Source organism: Schistocerca gregaria, chromosome 3, assembly GCF_023897955.1.
Source record: "Schistocerca gregaria isolate iqSchGreg1 chromosome 3, iqSchGreg1.2, whole genome shotgun sequence".
In the NCBI taxonomy this organism is placed as follows: Eukaryota; Metazoa; Arthropoda; class Insecta; order Orthoptera; family Acrididae; genus Schistocerca; species Schistocerca gregaria.
In genome coordinates this window covers 534,368,278-534,383,352 of record NC_064922.1, presented here as the reverse complement: position 1 = coordinate 534,383,352, position 15,075 = coordinate 534,368,278, and positions in this window count along the sequence as shown.

Below are 15,075 nucleotides of genomic sequence, written 5' to 3'. Positions count from 1 at the left end.
CCTCGCTCAAAGTAAAGAATCATGTCAACATCAGATAATAAATCGATGCTGCACTTCGTTTTCTTGAGCATTGCCACCAAATACAACCCAGGTGCCGTGTAATAAAAGGCAGCATCCAGAGAATGTGCGGTCATCCATAGACTCTGGAATTTCTCGAAAACGTTCGCAAGCAAGCGCATGTCTGTGTCCATGTGGAGCCGTAATTACTCTCCTAAAGTGGAGATGTTGAATGCCTACCAGAAATTCATGGCATGCTCGTACTCTGGATCCCTTATGGCATCACCTGTAAGATTGTAGGAGAATGCAGTTTTGTCGGGTAGCCTGGTTTCGTTAAGTTTCGTCATAATAGCCACATACTCATATGGGAAAACCCACTTCCTAGCGACAGTCGAAACTTCTCTTCGTTGGGAAATGCAGCTCATGTGGTATGCATATCTCAGTGAGGTAGAGTTCCAACAAGTTTCTGGAGTGACGCCTGAATAAAACGTAGAGTATCAAGGAAGTGGAACATAAATCTTAGCTTCATTCGTTTGGGGAATAAAATATATTTCTCGACGCTCTCAGATAGGACACTGACCTGATATCACTCCATGCTGAAATTAGCGAAGTGCTCAGCTAGAGAGAGAGCGTCATACCCACTTAAATTATTGGAGTAAATCGGGTATGTGCCTTTGAAGCTGGTACTTCAAATTACATGTATTGTGAGCTGCACCATGGAACTTTTCTGTAAGATGACAGTGGTCCCTACTAGGAGTTTCCGCATTTCTGTCTAACGGCAGCCCACAAATACAACAGTCAACTGGATTGTTACAACTCTTCATTCTCCTTCGATTTGGTCATGGGAACATTGTTGCTGTAAAGCTTATCAACCTCCCACGAAAGTTTTTCGAGCTCAGTGAGCAACCAAACCGTAGGTTATGCCAAACATAAGACTTGTAGCGATTTAGACTGGAATCATAGGACCATACAATCTGGTACACTGCCACATATGGCATGTGTTTTTCTGTAAAGATGGTGAGTGAGGTCACAAGGCTACAAACAGGCATCGCTCTTGGGAGTGGGCATTTTCAAAGCTTATGAATTTGTTTTCCTCAGTAGGCATAATAATACGCACCATGTCATTGGAAGCGCAATCTACTAGATGTGCCGCTAATAACTTGTTTAAGGAAAAATAATTCAGGCACATTAAGCGAATGTCCTTTATACCATGATTGGTTGATAGTTGGGTGGAAAGGAATCAGGACATGTCTTTGGTCATAATTACCATCTTCAGAGAAGAGCAGCATGTTTACATGTAACTCATGCTCAACAGAAAATTTTGAGAAATGGAGGGGGCCTAATCTGACTTGCTTTTCTTCTACATGCCATAAACATGAACCAATATTCCGGTATTCTGCGCCTCAAATTTAGATATGTCCTGGATCTTGATGGGGAACTCGATACCATCAAAGTTATAATGCCTACGAACGTCATTACCTACAGAATATGTACCAGGACGCTCAGCGCTATCCCTATACTCGTAATTTCTCTCACAAGCCAGGATTGGCCGTGCAAAACAAGCCTGATCTCTTGCATTTTCTTCATTAATGCATGCTGTCTTATTAGCTGTATCCTTAGGGAGCTTGATATAGCTAGAGCCTCCACTTGCCGGAACATAGACATGTGTATGCATGTCTAGGTGTAGTATTCAGCTGACTGTTTTCGCTAACCCTCTCACATTCATCTCAGAAAACTGGAACATTATAGCACTCAAGGTGGATTTACGAAACCACTCGGTGATTGATGTGCTCTGCATTATCACGCCATTTCCCCTTCAAAGATAATTAAGACTTGTCTCTTCAATGCCAGAATCAACTTTGGGGGGTGCGACAGTTCGATGCAGAGCACTGCGCTGTATTTAATGGCGGGATATCGCCGCTACTTACCATGCTTTTCCATGGCAGCAAGGCACACCTTTAGAAAACCAACAGAGTCACGGTACCCTTCTGCCCGATTCTGGATTCTCATGAGCAAGATTCGCCCTTCAAATGCGTCTACAGTCACCGAATATTATAACAGCAGTATGGTGTCAATGACCTGATGTCCTTCACTAAAAGAATAGGAGACAGAACTGCCGCTAGCCACAGGATCTTCTTCTCTATTACTAATACTACTACTGCTACGGATGACCAACACATCTGGCTGAATTTGACCATAAGCACCAACAATGCGCTGCTTTAGATTATGCAAATCCTGTATTTCCACCGAATAAACCAGTGCTTTGACACGGTCCCAAAGATAAAAATCCAAAGGAGTCCAATCTGGTGAACGTGGTGGCCACTCCGCAGCACCCCTGCGACCAATCCACTTTCGAGGGAACTGCACATCCAGCTATGCTCGCACATTGTGACCATAATGTGGTGGGGCTCCATCATGCTAGAAGAATTCTGGAAATGTACCATCCTCTGTTAACAATGAGGGAAACACTTCTTCATCCAATAACCTCAGATAACAGTTGCTGGGTTTATCTGCAGCTGCTGTGTCACCCATTCTGCGAACTGTACCCGTCAGTCTGGGTCATCCTTGTTCAGGTGTTGGAGCAGCTGAATTTTGTATGGGTGCCATTTGTGCTGCTATAAAATTCGCAGTGTGGGGGTACGGCTAACCCCACATTCTTGTGACAGGCGACGATTACTCCATTGCGGACTCTTGCTAAATGATGCCAAACGCTCATTGCTGTTGCTTCATCGGTGAATTTTAGTCTTCCAGCCTTAGATTTATCTGCTACAGAACCTGTTGCTCGGAATTTCGCCAAAAGCTTGGCAACTGCGCTGTGAGTGATGGGCTGTGTGGTTGGGTGACGACTGTTGAAATCCTCAGCAATGACCAATGTGCTTCTTTCTCCTGATATCAAGATGATTTCAATGCGTTCTTCATGTGTTAAGGACATTTTGCAATCCGTAAATAAGGAAACAATGATTAAAACGTTAGCATGAGTAAATGATACCTAACAGTTAAACACATGTAACATAGCAGGCATGGGATAGTCACTTTGCACTGTTTCAGACTTCAATTTATGACTTCCCAGTACGTAATACTCACGCTGCCGAGCGTCCCACTGCTGCCGCAAGTTATTGGCTATGACCCGAGAATGAATAAAGCCATGTTTAAAATAACAACGGCATTGATTTTCTGGTGAAATTCTCTATCTGTTTGATATGTCACATGACCACATTCCCATTTGAAATTTTGGAGTTGAATTTAAGATGGCAGCTTTCAAGATGGCCGCCATGTTCGTGGCATAGCCTATAAAGTTTCCAGTTTCCCCCTTCCCGTTCCTCGTGTCTAGGGACTCTGTTTCCTTGTTTGCTACTCCATTTGGATTTTATCAGGGCGTTTCCGGACTTTTGGACCACCCTATATATATGCGTCTTGCAAATAGAATAGTTTTTAAGTTTTCCACGTGCCTCTAGCCACCCAAGTCAGAATAGTTTTTAGCGCAAAGTCCATCAGAATAGTTTTGTAAAAACCTTTGCTATTGGGACTATTGAAATTAGATTCGAAGTGTGCACAGTACATCAGTATTATTTTAAAATCTATGCTACTGGGACTGTGGAATTTAGTTGTAGTAAAGAAAGGATCTCCGTATTAGCTTTCAGTGTAGATCTAAAAAAAAATATTATGGAGAAAATTCTTATGGGCTACTTTGAGGACATGAGGCAGATTACTACCAGTGCTAAACAGGAACTCAGTCTGGTATGGAGTGCAACAGAAAATAACACATACATTGAAGGAGCTCAAGAGGAGCATATGATCACAATCAGCAAGATAATATGGAAAATGCCTCACATCAGTGTATCAGACAAGGAGCGTTTGAAGCGTTTCAAAGTCTTGAATTCCAGTACATTTCTATCACTAACATTTCACTCTTGGGATGTTTTCGAGTGCCCAATTTCACCGACTGCAAGCATCCACCTGCATCGATTCGTCCCTGTCTGTAGCAAATGCTCAAACACATCTGCAACATTTCTATCCGTTTCTGTTTTTAACAGATAATGCCCCAGCAAATTTTGAGTATGTATCAATAACCATGAAAATATATTTGAATCCATTATTCTCATGTGAATATTCCCTTGTATCTTCGAGATCAGCCTGCCCTAAGTCATCCAAACCTTTAATCATAACATGCCTATGAGGGTATGGTTTGTGTGCTTGGTTTGTGCAGTTCTCGAACTACTGTCTCCATACTTATTCGATGATACCTCTGTTCCTCAGAGATTATTGAAACAGTCTCATTCGAATGAGCTGTATTATCTACAGCAGCTGATGCCATGAGCTGCTGTAGTCGATCTATTAGTTATTTGGGGTCGTCATAATATATATAATACGCGATTCGATTCTCCACTGTTTTTTGCTCGATGTCAATACCATTGCCGCTGCTGCTGTTGCTATTTTCACCATGAAGTATTGGTTTTATAATGGTTTTATATTTCTTGTGGCTCAGGCTTTTGCGATCTTATGTACGTCAGTCAAATGCAGTAATTCGCGATACATTTCCCTATCATTAACTGAATAATTTATGCGTTTTTTGGTGGGTCTTAGGAAAATAAGATTCAATAAGCCAGGTGTTCTCTCAAACCATCTATCACCAATCTGTATTGTATCATCAGTTATATTTATACGCTGCGTGTACGGGTTTCCCCTGCCAATTGCTACTATCTGGCCAGGGACGTGGCAGATAATGAATTCGTGAATGGCAACACCATCGTTATCGTATGGTTTTGTTTTTGCTGAGAGCTGAGTAGCTGGCTGAATGGTCACTCTTATGTTAGTGTTTGCCGTCGATCCATGTGCCCTAACCTTAGCAATCGTGATTTCTCTCGAATGGCTTTCTGCGATTGAATGACCTCTGCTTCATTGACATCTCTTTGTATACTAATCAGACGTTTCTGCAGCGTGAGGATTTATATATCCTTTTGGTGTGGCTGCTCCTCTTCCCAACAACAAGAGCCTCTAGATCGATTTTCCCCTCAATAGCCTTGACCATTTCAGTTAAGTGGGTTACTTTCTTTTCGATTTCATTAACTAACTCATTTAATGTGTTGATCATTCTCAGAAGAGTCTAGTAATACGTCTATACCTCTCTGCGCATACCTCCAACTTTATGCACAACAGCCGGAAATTTCGAATTCATATATAAGTGAATGTTCTGTCTGTGTACACCCATTCTCCCGAGTTGAGAGCTAAACATGAGCGCCAATTTGTCCATGGTATCGCGTATACTGATGTTCTCACCTCTATTGCCAGGGTTACACATACAGAAACTCTTTGAAGTTTCACCTGTACCTACCATCATTCAGTTTTCCTGTTTTATCATAATGAGATACCCATACTGTGAATGATTCCAGCAATCAGCACATATCTTTACAGAATCATTGAACAACGTGTCAGTTCCTACATGTGCATGGTAAATGTGTTTTAAATTCAGATTGTCTTGTTTGAAGTCTTGCATTATCCCTAACCAATTGCTTCGGGATTCTGGAATACGCTTGGCTTAGATAAAATACATAAGCACCCATATGGCGACTGAAACAGAAGTATTTTCGAATTTGGTCTTTGTTCTCCACAGCAACTTAGTCAAATGTGAAGACAGTGTTCGGCTTTGTTTTCCCAGGTGGGAGGATATCACAGCTTTCACTGAATGTCATGTAGGTCACACCTTGTACATCGCGCAGTATCTCATGTAATAGCTGATACTTGGGCTAAAACAGAAGAATACACAAACATGTTCAAATCGGACTCCATCTACATTTATTAGTAGCGTCTTGAAGATATTAGTCTTTCCACAATTGGATTGATCTACGATAATTGCTCGTATATTATCAGGAAGGAGTATTCCATTCTTCTTTTTCTTCAGGTCTTTTTTTACGTCATCACAGCACCAGTCACTGACAACAAAGTCCTTCGTATGAGGATGTTTTACCCAACCTTCCATGATACTGACTACGTCAGGTACTACCAAATAGTTGGCATATATGAAAAGATGCACTTAAAGGATGGTAATAGTATCTGTAGCCACCATAGCTCCACCACTTAACCAACTGAGCTATATTGGCTTCACAGAGGATTCAGCTATATATTTTATCCGTGAAGAGTAACTTCAACATTCATTTTGTCAGTGACTGGTGAGGAGATGTTTGACGCAATTGTCTGCTGCTGCATGATTACAGGTGCAGCATCAAAAATAGTAATAGTAATAAGCCTAATTCTTGAACTATAATGAGAGAGGTATGAAATAAAACACAAAAACAGTTTGAGATTATAAATACATTTATTTAATTATCATACATTGGATGCAGTATTTCCAAAAAAAATCATTGACTCTCTCTTTATCTTATCTTCTTCGCATATGTAAAGTATTTCCCAAACAAAGCTTTTTGATATGGAATAAATTCCGCACACATATCCTTCAAACCGATGGGTGCATCACAATACTCCAGTGTTTCACACACACATCTAACCTGTTTCTCTTTTGGTTCTGCATTCATATGCAAACAAAGGTACTGTTCCAAATCATCGACATGTATACTACCCACAGGTAGGAAGTTTACAACACCACTGTATGTGGGGTCTATGCTCGGCACCAACGACTCAGTCTTTCCAATGCAAGGTGTGGTTCAATATACACATCTTATACACTGAAGAGCCAAAGAAACTGGTACATCTGCCTAATGTCATGTAGGACACCATGAGCACACAGAAGTGCCACAGCACAACGCAGCATAGACTCAACTAATGTCTGAAGTAGTGCTGAAGGGAACTGACAACATGAATCCTGCAGGGGGTGGAGATCTCTTCTATTCAGCACATTTGCAAGGCATCCCAGATATACTCAATAACGTTCATGTCTGGGGAGTTTGGTGGCTATTGAAAGTGTTTAAACTCAGAATAGTGTTTCTAGAGCCATTCTTTAACAATTCTGGACGTATGGGGTGTCGCATTGTCCTGCTGGAATGTCCCAAGTCCGTCGGAATGCACAATGTGCATGAATGGATCAAGTGATCAGACAGGATGCTTGTGTAAATATCACCTGTCAGAGTCGTATCCAGATGTATCAGGGATCCCATATCACTCCAACTGCACATGCCCCACACCATTGCAGAGACTCCACCAGCTTTAACAGTCCCCAGCTGACATGCAGGGGCCATGGATTCATGAGGTTGTCTCCATACCCATACACATCCATCAGCTCAATACAATTTGAAACGAGATTCGTCCAACCAGGCAACATGTTTCCAGTCATCAACAGCTCAATGTCGGTGTTGATGGGCCCAGGAGAAGTGCAAAGCTTTGTGTCGTACAGTCATCAAGAGTACAGTAATGGGCCTTTGGCTCTGAAAGCCCATGTCGATGATATTCCTTTGAATGGTTCATGTGCTGACAGTTGTTGATGGCCCAACATTGAAATCTGCAGTTTGTGGAAGGGTAGCACTTCTGTCACATTGAATGATTCTCTTCTGTCGTCTTTGCTCTGTTCTTGCAGGATCTTTTTCTGGCTGCAGAAATGTCAGGGATTTGATGTTTTACTGGATTCCTTATAGTCACGGTACACTCGTGAAATAATTGTATGGGAAAATCCCCACTTCATCGCTGCCTCGGAAATTCTGTGTCCCATTGCTCGGGCTCCGACTATAACACCACAGTCAAACTCACTTAAATCTTCCTAACCTTCCACTGCAACAGCAGTAACTGATCTAACAAGACTCTTTTTGTGTTATGTAGGCACTTCCGACCGCAGCGCCGTATTCTGACTGTTTACATATCTCTGTGCGTGTATACACATGTAGATACCAGTTTTTTTGGAAACCTGTGGTAAGGCCTTATGGGACCAAACTGCTGAGGTCATCGGTCCCTAAGCCTACATACTACTTAATCTAACTTAAAATAACTTACACTATGGATAACACGCACATACACGCCCGAGGGAGAACTCGAACATTGTGACAAAGCACCTCAGACTGCACGGCTATATCAGTTTCTTTGCCACTTCAGCGTCTGTTCATAACTGAGGTGTACCGTAGATAAACACTCTTTTCACACATAGTGCAGAGTCATCATACAGCGTTGTAGTAGTGTCACACCAGCAGGACGAATAGCCAGGGGGTTACGAGTTGGATGGTACTCTATAGTCATTTGCTGATTGATGGAGTTCGCTGCATGACATATTTAATCCCAATCGATCTCAGAAATAGGCACTTTAACATCCTCTGATGCGTTTTCAATTTCTGTTCTCACATACAAGCTCCAGTCATGGTGTGGTTCTGTACTCACATTTACACATTTCGTTCCACTAGGAGTTAAATTGTATGTAGAACTGAAAAGCATGAGTACAGTTGACACCTTCTTATCCACAGCATCTGCACTCTATGGCTGCACCAGAGTTGGCGTCATGTAATTTGGTGGGTGAGGACTGGATATGCAGTAGCACGGAAGTCACGTGACCTGCCGGCCAATGGGAGTCAGTCAGCCGTAGTGAGCGCCCGATTTAATGTTGTTCTATGTGGAGCAAGTTTACAACTGGTTTTAGCATTGTGTGTGGTGCTTTTACAGAAGTTATTGCAAGGCATTGTGGTAATATGATTGGCAACAGCAAATCTCACCCTTTATTACACAGGCAGGCGAAGGAAGTAATATTTTGTGTGTATCAGTTCTTTAGATGGGAGCTGGAAGCGGCAGCCACAACTGCCAAAAAAGCGTCACCCAGTGTTGCCAAGTGCCAAGAACGAACAGCTGAGGCCTGTGGTATCGGTGTGAGAACTGTACAACGGATCGCCAGTGAAGCCAAAGCATCTACTGAAGAGAATGAATCATCTCTTTTTAAGTCACCTGGTAAGTGCCGAAATCGAAAGAAATTCGTAAATGAGCTCAATGATTTCAACAAGAATGTGTTACGGCGCAAAATATTCGACATGTGTAGCCAAGGTGAATATCCTAAGGCAGATAAATTATGTTCCCACATGAAAGAAGCCGAAAGTTTCAACGGCAGCAAATCTACCATGCTCAGAAAATTAAGAGAGATGGGATTTAAATACAGAAAGAGCAATGATGGAAGAAAACTGCTCTTAGAGAGAAGTGACATTGTAGCAGCAAGAACTGTGTTCTTGAGAGAAATGCACCAGGTAAAACAAGTCAGAAAATCATGTATTTATTATCTCAATGAAACAAATATTCACCAGACTCATTCATGACCAAGGTGCTGGAAGACAAGTGATGATGTTAGTGGTCTGAAGGTTCCTGTGGGAAAAGGAAGACGCCTTATTGTTCTTCACGCTAGTTATGCACAGACAGGCTTCATACCAGAGAGTAAATTAATATTCAAAGCATCTAAGACGAAGGAATCAGATGACCTTCACTCTGAAATGACCTATGCTATCTTCAAGAGGTGGTTTGTGCAACATCTACTTCCGTCCATGGCAGAGAATTCTGTTTTTTTCATGGACAGCGTAAGTGTGCAATCTGTACAAGTGAATAAGGCTTCTGCTTCAGATACCAGGAAGGATGAAATTATTTCATGGTTGTTGTCTAATGGAATTCCTCACACAGCGTTACAGACCAGGGCAGAGTTACTCATGCTCATAAATGCATACAATCCTAAATACCACACTTACGAGATAGATGAACTAGCAAGACATCAAGGTCACAGAGTAATCAGGTTACCACTGTATCACTGCCATTACAATCCTATTGAGCTGGTACGGGCGCAAGTTAAAGCCCATATCTCAGAAAGAAACAGCATCTTCCGAATAGCTGACATGGAAAGACTCACATGAAGCAGTGGACAATGTAAGCATCAGCATGGACAAACTGCATCAGACATTCGGAAACACTCCAGGGAGAAGATTTTAAAAAGGAAATCGACAGAGACTCGGTGATGGAGCCTTTCATAATTAATCTTCACGATTCGGATTCGTCTTTATCAGACACCGAGGATGAAGATGATTGGGATACCTGTGACAGTACTGTAATTCTGCGGTAAGCATTTAATCATATATCGTAAATGATAAGCCTATATTATGTAACTTGAGTCTAGGTTTGCCTGGTTGGTAAAGTAATTATAAAAATATTTTAGTTTCTTATAAAATTTCGTTGTGGACTTTGTTTAACGCTTGTCTTCAGTTATTACACTCATCGATTTTCTTATTGAATTATCCATCAAAATACGTGAAATTTCGTTTGTATTTATGCTAGTCGGACTGATGTCTTCGTTTTTCAAAAAGTAATTGTTCTTGCTTTCCCGAAAATTAGGCCCAAAAAACAGCATGTGGAAACTTGTTTTGTATTATGTATGATAATAACTATGTACAATAGACACAATATCAACAGTCCACAGCTTGTGGTCGTGCGGTAGCGTTCTGGCTTCCCGCGTCTGGGTTCCTGGGTTCGATTCCCGGCGGGGTCAGGGATTTTCTCTGCCTCGTGATGACTGGGTGTTGTGTGATGTCCTTAGGTTAGTTAGGTTTAAGTAGTTCTTAGTTCTAGGGGACTGATGACCATAGATGTTAAGTCCCATAGTGCTCAGAGCCATTTGAACCATTTTGAACACAGTATCAACAACTATAAATTATTTGTTGCAAGTGAGATGTCTAGAAACAGAAAGTGCCTTTGGTTCTTTTATGAACGATTTTTAATGTATGACAGGCTGTTTTTATATTTTCTGAAATATGATTCTTTCAGATATGTGCTGAAAAGATGCTCTATATGTAGACTGCTCAGACGTTAACATATGTTTTTGAGTGGGGTCCACCTTTAGCAAAACATTATTTTGTATTTGTCTTAGACATGTTTCAGTGCAGTTACAGCATCATCAGTGGTTTTTTATTGTTATGGCTGATAAACATAAGCATGTTCTTTACTGTTTAAATACATACAAATATTAGTTTCTAAATCGTAATTACAAATTTTTGAGAAGCAAAACTGTTTACGATTGCTTCTTGTTAATTATATCTCTTGTGTGCATGTGACAGCTGTTTTGAATACTAAAAATTACAATGCTTACATGAATAATGTAGTGTCAGGAAGGCAATTTCGGACGTCGTTCTTGAATGGGTATTTGCTCTAGTAATACAACACATTTGACCTAGTAAATGCAACTTGTTTTTTGTTGACATATATCGACTAAGTGAGAAGAGAAGGAAGTAATGGGAAAAGCATGCTTTTGTAATCCATTTAATTCCGTTTTTAATATATTTGGGGATTCCCGAAGAATGGGATACAACGTGTTGGCTTTAACCAATGACATCAGAAGTTACAAGAGATGATGTATTGCACAGGGTTAACCATAGACCATGTATAACATAGACCACGCATCTTCCTATCTCTACCATGTTAAGGCTTGAAACCAACATCTAAGTCATGTGACTTGGGGAAGAAAGTCGAGTTTCTGTCATTACGCACTGTATGAAGTGGAACTGACAGTTACAGTTTCTCTCATTTATAGCTGAAATCAAGCATTAATTTTGACAATTCAACAAAATGTAGTACTACTCTTACACAGTACTACTCTTACACATGGAATAGTGCAGTTGAACCTATTTCTCCGAAATTACTGATAATAAAGCGGTGGTTATCGTTTTTGCATGTGGTCAAGTTGAAACGTATTGACAATTACTTTAACAAGGGTGGAAGACAGGAGTGGAAGACAAAATAACAATTTCGAATGCAGCATCGATTTTCTAACGATCCCACAAGAATATGTGTGACATGCTTTAGTAAACTTTTGTAAGAAAGGAAATTCGTTTATGTGCGTAATGTCAGGTATTTACACAAAATAAGCGCATATGTTTTCTGACTTTTATTTAATCCATTATAGACACCGAAACGATATCAAGATAAGAAGTGTAATATATTCCAAAATGTTGATTATACTGATGTGGTGAGCTGGATATTAACGATATGTCGTCTCAGAATCTTAGTTATTCAGCAAGTTTTACTTCCAGGGCCAACATCGATCCTAACTTTCAGCTTATGGAAATACCTCTGCAAGTATGTTAAAGTAATTCACTTACACAACTGAGATTTGCGTCACTTTACCTACTCTGTAGAACACTAAGCAAGACTAATCTGGGCATATGTGAAGGTCTTTACTTTTGCATCTAGTAAAAAGCACATTTGATCTGTAGCAAAAATGTCATAAATTGTGTGCTATAATTGCATAATGACATGCATGGCTTCATGCATGGCTACATGACGTAGATGCTGGTTAAAGTAAAATAACATCATGCACAGTTTATGTTACCTAGTGTCTATGGATTTAACAGCAAAGACAAATGTTGAGAATGAAAGGAATACAGGACAGAGAAAACAGATGGTAGACATATAAGGTGTACTTCCATATTTCGAACAAAATGTTAGATATATCGCTTCTTTGAGTCCTAGTATGCTATTCTTCAGTTGACCTATGTAGCTCAGCTGAAAAATAGATACTAGCGCAAAAAAGGGATAGAAGTAACGTTAGCATGGACTACCTAAGTTGATATATGAGTTGTATCCAGAAGATGAGTTGATATGTGTAGGTTAACTGAAGTAGGGGATACAAATTTTACGGTTGTTGCTATTTTCGTCTCCACTACTACTAACATCCTATTTTCAGCTGAAACCAGCACTAGCGAAGGCGAAGAGACTGATATGCGTAAAATTTGTATCCCATATATCAGTTGACCTATATAGGTCGATTTTTTCGCCGTCGCTCGTACTACTATGATACTTTTCAGTTCATACTATTACTATCGTAGGACAAAAAAATATTGTATCTCATACTTCAGTTGATCTATATAGGTAGTCTGAAGTATGGGATACAAATTTTTCGCCTTAGATTGAAATAGTATTGACTGAAAAGAATCATCATAGTACTAGTGAAGGTGAAAAAAACAACAGTAAAATTTGTTTCCTGTACTTCAGTTGACATATGTAGGTCAAATGAGGAATGGGATACTAGTGCTAGCGAAGACGAAAAACTCGACATATGTAAAATTTGTACCCCATACTTTAGTTAATCTATGTAGGTAAATTGAAGAATGTAATACTGCTGCTAGTGAAGATGAAAAAATCATCATATGTAAAATTGGCGTGCTGTAGATCAGCCGAACTACAAAGATAGTATCTTATTCTATGGTTGGCCTATATTGGTCTACTGAAGAATAGGATACTAGAGCTAGTGCAGACGGAAAATAGCGACATACATATACTTCAGCTGACCTGTATAAATCAACTGAGAAACAGGATACTACCTTCATATTTCAACGGAGGCAACGATGGCAGCGTTACGTATGTCGCTTTTTTCGTGTTTGCTAGCACTAGTATCCTATTCTTCACTTGACCTAGAAAGGTAAACGGAAGTATAGTATGCAAGTTTTTCGTATGTCGGTCTTTTCGTCTTCGATAGTTCTAGTATTAACTGTAAAATATAGCAGTAATTCTAGTACTAGTGAAGGCGAAAAAAAAAATTACAACTGTGCAGTTTGTACCCTGCACTGCAGTTAAGATAGATGAATCCATACCCATAAACGAACATCAAAGAGCGAAAATCATCCAGAATGAAAAATTATTCTTCCAAAAAATCTGAAACTAACCATGAAAATAAGAACTGAATAAATTGGAGTGAACAAACAAATGAAATTAATACAGGCGACAAAAATCCTACATGATGTATAGCTCTATCTTTTAAAAACACATTCATTTGTTTCAATTTAGGATGATGAGGCCTCGCCACAGTAGATAACCGATTTATTATCATGACTCGAAAATAAAAGCATTAACATCTATGACTAAACTACGACACATTGATCAATGACGACTGTTGTATCCCATTCTTCATTTGACCTTGTATTTGTAGTGTACCAAATGAAACAGAAACTCCGAAACCAATTCTTGTTTGCTAACTGGTACTGCTTATTGTTCGTTACATTTTCAGCTTTCAACACACATGCACAACATTTTTAATATCGAAAAAAAAAATTACGTGTTCTTTGCTAGCCCATAAACGTGTGACAATGGGGAAGACGCAAGGCATGCTATCGTATCTTGTGCATATCAACAAACTGAACGATTACTAAAATGTCAAAGAGATAGATACCTCCACATAGAATAGAGTTCTTGTTTTATTACATGGTCAGTACATTAGTTTCACTGTAGTTTACTCATCATCTCATTTTGAAGTCTTACTTATGATGAATCATTCAGTGTATGACCAACAATAGCAATTTCCAGGGTAAAAAACTACATAATTTTTTAAACATGTTCCACCGTTGTGCAATACTATACACTTAATTAATCTCAAACGCTTAGGCCCCATAAAATGGATACTTGTCTTTTACAGATATGTAAGTCTTTCTTTTTCTTTTTTTTTTAGTAAAGGCAGCCTACGACTTGTAACATTTAGGCCTACCTTTCCAACAGTAGCATGTTTATTTTTTTCTGGAATATTTTTTGTCATTAAAAATGTAAGTTTTTCAGGAATAACCAAACATATCACAACTGGAATGTGTGACTACTTTGATCATCTGCTTCGTTTTACCTCTGAATTTCATTCTGAGGTTTTCAAAGTATAGAAGTCTGTATCATGCTTTACGATATGCAAATAATTTCTAAGTTTCATGTTACAAGTATCATTTTTACAATAAATTTTAATTATGTGGCGTGAGTAATTTTACATTATCACAATTTTTTTTGTAAATATGCCTCCATGCTGATCATTTTTTAGGTTTTTTGCTTTGTTTTTTAATTAAAGCCAGACATATTTAAGTCACTAATTCATAGTCTTCACCATTTACACATTACGATAATAGATAGTCTTTTCGCCAAACTTCATGAGAGAATACCTGTATTGTGAAGTGGTTAGATTGCTACCACAGGCCGAGCAGCAGGCATGCACGACGAAATAACTGTTCGGCCAAAGCCATCTTCAGAAAGGAGCACGTCTATCTCTGTCTGTTCCAGCCAGAATCTTTTTTAAAGACGAAGGAAATGTGAACAATGAGTAATTATCGGCGGGAGGTATTTAGGACATGAAATGGTGCAACAACAATCTGCGCGGTTACG